Raw genomic sequence first — 8,872 nt, forward strand, 5'->3', positions numbered from 1 at the left:
ATCTGTGATTTCAGAGGGGGGTGGAAACCGAAACGGAGAGGGGCTTTTAAAGTGGATTATTTTCGCAAAAGGGAAACAATTTTTTGGGGGAGAAAAAGCACTCTAGCTGCTGCTAGAAATCGATGCTTCTCCCCTGGTGCTCCGGGGGGATTTAACGCTGAGTGATCTGAAGTGGTGCCCTGCTGTGAAAAGTGCTTTGACTCCACATGAAACCGCTCCATCACACAGCTCCGTGTTCTACTAAAAAGCCCCTTATGAGATCATTAACAGAGGGATGAACAAACAGGACCTAACGAGAAGGAGGACGAGAAGAAGCCGTTTGATTGAAAGAAATGAACGGAAGAAAGCGCCATTGGAATCAGAGATGCGATCGCTGTTGGTTCATGGAAGGTTTGAAAAGTGGATCTGTATCTTTGTCTCGAGTCAAGACAGAGAGACTGACGAGGGTTAGCTGCAAGCTAAATACCTAACGAAGAAGAGTCAAGACAGAGAGACTGACGAGGGTTAGCTGCAAGCTAAATACCTAACGAAGAAGAGTCAAGCACAGAGAGACTGACGAGGGTTAGCTGCAAGGCTAAATACCTAACGAAGAAGAGTCAAGACAGAGAGACTGACGAGGGTTAGCTGCAAGCTAAATACCTAACGAAGAAGAGTCAAGACAGAGAGACTGGACGAGGGTTAGCTGCAAGCTAAATATACGTAACGAAGAAGAGAAAGACAGAGAGACTGACGAGGGTTTAGCTGCAAGCTAAATACCTAACGAAGAAGAGTCCAGGTCAGAGAGACTGAAGAGAGTTAGCTGCAAGCTAATACCTAACGAAGAAGAGTCAAGTCAGAGAGGACTGAAGAGGGTTAGCTGCAAGCTAAATACCTAACGAAGAAGAGTCAAGACAGAGAGACTGAAAGAGTTAGCTGCAAGCTAAATACCTAACGAAGAAGAGTCAAGACAGAGAGACTGAAGAGGTGTTAGCTGCAAGCTAAATACCTAACGAAGAAGAGTCAAGACAGAGAGACTGACGGAGGGTTAGCTGCAAGCTAAATGACCTAACGAAGAAAGAGTCAAGGTACAGAGAGACTGAAGAGAGTTAGCTGCAAGCTAAATCCTAATGAAGAAGAGTCAGACAGAGAGACTGAAGAGGGTTAGCTGCAAGCTAAATACTAACGAAGAAGAGTCTAAGACAGAGAGACTGAAGAGGGTTAGCTGCAAGCTAAATACCTAACGAAGAAGAGTCAAGACAGAGGGTACGGAAGCGCTTAGAAACAAAAGAAAGAAAAATACATTTCATTTTAGTCTCATGTTATTGCATCTGTGGAACATTTCAGAGAAAACAAACATATTCCAAACAGTGTGAATCTACCCATTACTTCAGCACTGCCAATAGCATGTGTCATACAGTACATGACATCAGAGGGTCTTCCTAGTCCTGAGGCATGTGTACCCTTTAGTGTACTGAGAGCAGATAAACCTCAGAACCCTTGGAACCTGCAAGCTTTGCCAAATCGATCTCTGATGGAGAGACTCGGCCCTGACTTGTCCTAACATCAAACAAACTGAGGGCCCCGTCAATGAGCTCCACCTCCTAGTTCTCCGAAACTCAAAAGATAAAAAGAGAAGAGAAGGACTTGTACAAAACAAATTGTTTTGGAACTGGGAACTCTGTGGGAACTGAGAAAAGAAAACAGAAACCTGAAAAGGCAGAATTGACAGTTTCCTCCTGTTAACGCACACACATGGGAAAACAAAGTCACTTTAATGACGCTATCAATCAAGTTGAAACGGTAACGACGGGCAGCCCCTATGCAAAGTGACACCGCAACGATGTGTGGTCCCCATACACACCTGCTTGTTTCCACAACAGCAGGCAGCTCCTACGTCTTGGAAGGGTTTGCTTCTTCCCCCACTTTATCTGACTCAATGATTGATTGAATAACTTTGATTTTGAGTTTGTTATGTTACAGTCGGAGTTTCTTCTTCACTTTGAGCCACATCTATGCACTGTAATCAGCTAAATTGTTTTGCTGAGCTGGAATATGAAATGATTGACCTGTTGATTCTTTGATTATTTCACAACACTAATTGCTTAACAAATGTTTTCTCTGATTTGCTAAAACATGAAATAGTCTGCGAACATTGACTGAGAAGCATCAAACGAAAGGTGTCATGTTCTCTTGAGGTACAGCTGTCATTTGTAACAGACAGGTGATGTTGATTTGTGGGCCCCACCACCTACTCAACCACTAACTCAACCATTAGGTCACTTGGGGCATCAATGGCGAAACACATGGCAACAAAGGATTAAATTGTGGTGCGATGCTACACATTCATCTGATTCGGGACACAATAGGGTGTGACCACATGAAAAGAACAGCAAAAGCATCCGCCCTTGAAGCAGCGCGATCACCGATCTGCCAGGAAAAGAACCTTAGCCGGTTTTCACCACATGTACTGTTTTCCAACCAGTCGGCCACACGCATAGATTAAAAGCTAGCGACATTAAAAGGTTGACCACCTGTCTCAGTCCCCTCTCTCTGGCCTACAAAGAGACCACGGGGAGATTCCCTTCCGCCGAAATGTGCCACCTGCTTCCTTRAATGTCCAGCSACTTTTTTTCAGCSACTTRTTTCCCCCAACCACAATAGCTCACTTTGTYACCYGTGCCCAGTTTAGCTARGAGGCTACATCAAACACRGCCYTCATATTGTGTCRTGKCTTCATCTCAGCTGCAAAGTGACGCACTGTTTTAAATCTGGCAAGTGGACCTCCTCAGAAGTTGTTTTCTTCATCGGCCTCAAGAGACATCAGTTGGACAAGCGAGTTTTCTCTCTGTCTTTTTCCCAAATGAGATGTTGTGGATTTTTATACTGGCTCTGGTGTTTGTTCGGTGAACATTTGAGAATTAGAAGATTTTGAATTAGACCATTCATATCTACCTTTTTCAACTAAGGCTGGAGAGAAAAAAACATGTTTTTGTTAAAAACAAACGAAGAAAATGGTGGTTCATGCTGTACAGTACATCATTTGACATTCTGGGCCTCAGTATCAAAGCCTCTGCAAAACAGTTTCATGCGGTAGAGTTAAAAGGCAAAACTAAAACCCTTTAAAGCAATGAAACATTCAAACTGCCTTCGACTACAATACAAAAAACCACACTGTCATGGAAATAATGTGTCAAGTACAATGTTTTCCAAGCTCTAAGATTTTGAGTTTGTACATTACTGCATGTAATATCATCTTGTAATATCATCTTGACTGAGATTTGGAAAAGTTTCATAGTTCATGCAAAAAAAGGGTTTGTTAAATATTTGGAATAGTGACTTCCCACTGGGCAAAAACATGTTGAATCAATGTTGTTTCCACGTCATTTCAACAAAACAATTCAATGTGATGATGGCGAATCAATGTGGGAAACTAATTGGATTTACAAAAAGTCATCAATGTAAGGGAATTTCGTTTTTTTCCCCCACCCAACTTTTAACCTACAGCAAATCCAATGACATGGTGATTTTTTGTTGTTGATTTCACATTAGTTGACAACTCAACCAAATGTAAATCAAATCTAGAACTGACGTCTATGCCCAGTGGCTCACTTGATTCATCAATCCATTGAGCCAATGTTCAAATCAATCTGATACTTCAAAGGAAAACCTGTTGGARGTTTCACAATGAATGAGTCACACAAGTTGTCTGGCAGGACAAGGCCTTTGTCGTGGGAACCATTTAGGATGAGAGAGCCTTGACACTTGCGTTCAAGGGGCAGCTTGAGGATACATAGTACGACTTAGACCTAGAATGTTCTAGTCGTGTAACCACAGACCTATGAAGTCCTTTACAGAGCCAGAAGAAGAGAAGAATTTCAGGGGAAGATTTCTTCTTCTCTGTATGTCTGTCATTCTCTCTCTCTCTCTCCTTTCCTCTCTCAGGCTCTTTCGCTCTCGCTCTCTCGCTGTCTCCCTCCATCTTTTCCTCTCTCCTCTGTCCTCTCTCCGTCTCCCTCCATCTTTTCCTCTCTCCTCTGTCCTCTCTCCGTCTCCCTCCGTCTTTTCCTCTCTCCTCTGTCCTCTCTCCGTCTCCCTCCATCTTTTCCTCTCTCCTCTGTCCTCTCTCCGTCTCCCTCCGTATTTTTCTCTCTTCTTCGCTCTCTCTCCCTCTCTTGCGCTCTTTGCTCAAGGCGAGCTCCTTCATCTTTTGTTCCCACCAAAACAGTCACCCGTGACACTTAGGAGTCCATTTAACTTGAATGGAAAAATAAAGACCATGCATCGGGCCGATCCGTTCGGTATAACTAAATTACAGTAATGATGAGCAACAGAGATTATTTGAGACGCCCTATGGGTCAGTGCGAGCCCCTTTGATGGGAGTTTATCAAATTGAACACAGCACATCGCTAGGGGGAGAGAGAGAGCGAGAGAGAGAGAGAGAGAGGGAGAGAGACAAAGAAAAGAGAGAGAGACAGTCAGTGTTAATCCAAGTTGTGCTCCGTGTTAAATGTAACGGTGCAAGTCAAAAATTGAGAGACTTACATCAAAGGCGAKTTTCAACAGTGGGATTTTACAACTCAGATAAAAAGGCTAACTGTCATCGCAGTTACTGTAAGCTCGGGCATGGTTCTTTTTTACTTCCCTGTTTTTGAAATAGAAAAGGTTTTCTTTTCTCTCTCATTTTAAATTTCATGTAGGTCAATGTCAATAAATCAGGCCTAATGTGCAGTGGGTAAAAAAAAAAAGTGGTTGTATGATTTATGTCATCTGCATTGTAACGCACCCCTTCACAAGAACCACACGTGAACCCAGATGGGATCATGAGAGAAGGTGGCGCTTTTCCCCATGCTTTTTCCGTGGTCCTGCTATTAATATAAGAGGAGCATGTTAAAGAGATCAAAGGGGATGCTGGTTTCTAATAGGAAGGTGTTGCTCTCTTTCAACTAAGGCCAGCAGGCAAGAGTCACAAGGTAGGCTACTGTAACCTAACACTTACAGGTAATGGAGCAAGGTTGGGCTTTCCTGTAAGCACTTTCATTTTCATTTGAAATATGACATTTGAGAACTCCACAAAATGGCCGCCATCATCTCTCCCTCCACTTCCCACAAGTGCCTGGCGATGCTTCAAACCGCCACCAACAATACCACCTGTCTTTTTAAATGTGCAGTCAACAATGAAAACACACTTCAAACATTATCCGCTTGGCACTTGTTTTTCCTACTAGCCCAAACTGTTTATCTTAAAGGCATATATCAAGCCACCGCAAGGCATTGTTTGCGAGTAAGCCACTTCCTTCTCTTTGGCTTGTGTTTATCAGGGCTGTGTCACCCTAAACCACATCTCTTTCAGCGATCAATGGCAACTTCCTGCTACTGCCAAACGCTATAGACATGAATCATCTTATAGGTCTAGTGCATATAGTTGATAGAACAGTTAGGCCATGGCTGACGGAAACTCCTTCCGGCACCTATGGAGCTGGTACTTCACTTTGTTCATTTGGAATACTGTTTTGAGTACATTTTAGTAACATACTTACCGGGAGTTTATCATTTTACATTGATGAAGTTGAACCTCAAAAACATTCACTTCCAAGACTAATTAACCACTGAAAATTAGAAAAATGAAATGCCTCCAGAAGTAAAAAAAGAAAAAAAAAGAAAGAGCTTATACAATGGTAATCAAATCCTTCTTTAACTGCCCAGATGCATTACCAACCAAAACCCTGTGATGGGGAAGAGGATTGTTTCACTTAAAAGCATGTKTTTTGTTCTGGTTATCTGCCTCTCCAGCTAGATTTGGTCCAGATGGAAGTCAAGTAGGTCTCTCTCTCTCTCTCTCTCTCTCTCTCTCTCTTTCTCTCTCTCTCTCTCTCTCTCTCGAAGAGAGCTTCCACGTGTGAGGTGGGCATAAGAGGGTCATGTGTGACTGTACAGTATTGTGTCAGTTTGTATAATCAAACCATGGCACACCTTTATTTGTGGTCTACTAAAATATGACTGAAAACCAAGCCATCATCTGGTAATCCTCTAGCAAAGATAATCTAAAACATAACCGGACATCAATTTTGCTAAAACATAAATGACTCTAAATGAATTTCATTCAATAGGAAAGAAAATGGTTGTGATTATAGGTCATACTTTGAGCTTTTCGATCTGATAGCATCCAATTCAAAATATCCTGCCAATTGGCTCTAAACCCAGCACGCTTCTGTAAATATTCTATACGGCATTAGCCATGTATCTGGTGACTTTAGAGCAGTGACCAGATGTCCTTTGAAGTCCGCTGATCCCACTTTGTAGCTGACAACAAATAACACACACTTTTATTACACGGGAAACATTTGATGCTTTCACATTTCTTCCCCTAATCCTTTAAAGTTTGTCCTCAGTGGGGGAAAAACTGATGTGTTCTCTCTCTCTCTCTCCCTGATTGCCTCTCTCCTTTTTCTTTCTTTCTTTCTTTCTTTCTTTCTTTCTTTCTTTCTTTCTTTCTTTCTTTCTTTCTTTCTTTCTTTCTTTCTTTCTCTCTTTCTTTCTTTCTAATCCTAGATTAAAGGGACTTGGATACCACTTGAAAAGTTGGATTCTGAAATAGCCAGAACCACATCTGAGAGAAAGACAGAGAATTAACAAGACACCACCAACTCAGGGCAAAAAGAGAGAGGAAAAAGCATATTGTTCAATATGGAGACCCAGAAGTATAATCCTGTAATATAAGTCATCCGGAGGCAATGAAACAGACTCCAAAGCAACTTTCTGAAGGTGGCCAGAGAGGAAAATAAAAACTGTTGTCAGACAACATATTTGTCCTCTCTAGCGACTAGGCCTCGTTTGGATCTTGTGGCTTCCGAGAAGAGACACGATGGCTATCTGTGATGCTTTGTGTGTTTGTGTTTGTGTGTGTGTGTGTGTGCGTGTGTTAGACCATCATTAGCAGTGGACGGATAGTAACATGCGTCATTGCTTTTCAAAGGGTGACTAAACCCCTGTCTCTTTCATGTGGGTGACGACGTGACCTTGCTTGGTCTATGGAGGACGCCAGCCAGGCACCACAGTCCGGTTATAGGCAGCAGTAGGCCAAACAATGCCAGGGCCTGGTGCCATCCACCCCTGCATCCCTCCATCCCCAGCTGCATCCTCTCAACAAAGCCTCGATTGAAGTGGATTCATTTATTTATTCCGCTTTCACAAGACTGACATGAAAGACTTGACTGTGTGTTTCAATGTATTGTAACTTTGTTATCTAAAGAAGGTTTGAGGAAGACACCCCAGAGATCAAAGCTGCGTGGAGACACAAAGTGGAGTCACGTTAAAGTGTGACACACGTCATGACATCTACTGGTTTCCCAGTAATCCTCTCAGACTGGATTTCTCAGTTGTGACGGGACAAAAATCACCATGGAGGTGTCCCAAATGGCACCCTATTCCCTATGGGCCCTGGTCAAAAGAAGTGCACTATTAGGGAATAGGGAGCCATTTGGGGTGCAACCCAAAACACTAAACCAGTGGCACATACAGTACATGGGTGTCTACCACATAGCTACACAAGTAACCCCCTACACCTACACAGCCTCTACACTTACTGTACTAAAGTGGTCAAGGTCGGCCATTTTCCCTGACTGAGACAGAGAATGGCAAAGCCTCACGTCTTCACCCTGGTTAAGACGCAGACCGGGTGTGGGAGGTGTGGGTAGAAAGAGAGAGAGAGACCAGGGGTGCTGGTGGAGGTGGGCGAGGAGAGAAGAGAGAGAGAGAAGAGAGGAGAGACCGGGGTGTGGTGGAGGTGTGGGTAGAGAGAGAGAGAGACGGGGTGTGGTGGAGGTGTGGGTCGAGAGAGAGAGAGAGACCGGGTGTGGTGGAGGTGTGGGTAGAGAGAGAGAGAGACAGGGGTGTGGTGGAGTGTGGGTAGAGAAGAGAGAGAACCGGGGTGTGGTGGGAGAGTGTGGGTCGAGAGAGAGAGAGACGGGTGTGGTGGAGGTGGTGGGTAGAAGAGAGAGAGAGAGAGAGACCGGGGTGTGGTGGAGGTGTGGGTAGACAGAGAGAGACCGGGGTGTGGTGGAGGTGTGGGTGAGAGAGAGAGAGAGAGAACCGGGGTGTGGTGGAGGTGGTGGGTCGAGAAGAGAGACGGGGTGTGGTGGAGTGTGGGTAGAGAGAGAGAACCGGGTGTGGTGGAGGTGTGGGTGAGAGAGAGAGAAGACCGGGGTGTGTGGAGGTGTGGGTCGAGAGAGAGAGAGACGGGGTGTGGTGGAGTGTGGGTAGAGAGAGAGAGAGAGAGGGTTGAGGGTGGAGAGAGAGAGAGAGACGGGGTGTGGTGGAGGTGTGGTAGCGAGAGAGACCAGGGGGTGGGTGGGGTGAGAGAGAAAGAGAGAGAGAAGAGAAGAGAGAGACCGGGGTGTGTGGAGGTTGGGAGCGAGAGAGACGTGGTGGTGAGGTGTGGGTCGAGAAGAGAGAGAGAGACCAGGTGTTGGTGGAGGTGTGGGTAGAGAGGAGAACAGGTGGTGTGGTGGACGGTTGTTGGGTAAGAAATGAGAAGAGCCAGGGTGTGGTTGGAGGGTGTGGGAGAAGAGAGAGAGACAGGGTGTGGTGGAGGTGTGGGTTAGAGAGAGAGACCAGGGTGTTGGTGGGAGGTGTTGGGTAAGAGAGAGAGACCAGGGTGTGGGTGGAGGTGTGGAGTAGGAGAGAGACCAGGGTGCTGTGGAGTGGGTTGGAACCGGGTGTGTCTGTGAGTGGAGAGAGAGAAGACCAGGGGTGTGGTGGAGGTTGTGGGTATGGAGAGAGAACCAGTGTGTGTGGAGGTGTGGGTAGAGATCGAGAGGACCAGGTGTGGTGGAGGTGTGGGTAGAGACGAGAGGAGACCAGGGGTTGGTGGAAGGTGTGGGTAGAGAGAGAGACC

This window comes from Salvelinus sp. IW2-2015, linkage group LG21, assembly GCF_002910315.2.
Source record: "Salvelinus sp. IW2-2015 linkage group LG21, ASM291031v2, whole genome shotgun sequence".
In the NCBI taxonomy this organism is placed as follows: Eukaryota; Metazoa; Chordata; class Actinopteri; order Salmoniformes; family Salmonidae; genus Salvelinus; species Salvelinus sp. IW2-2015.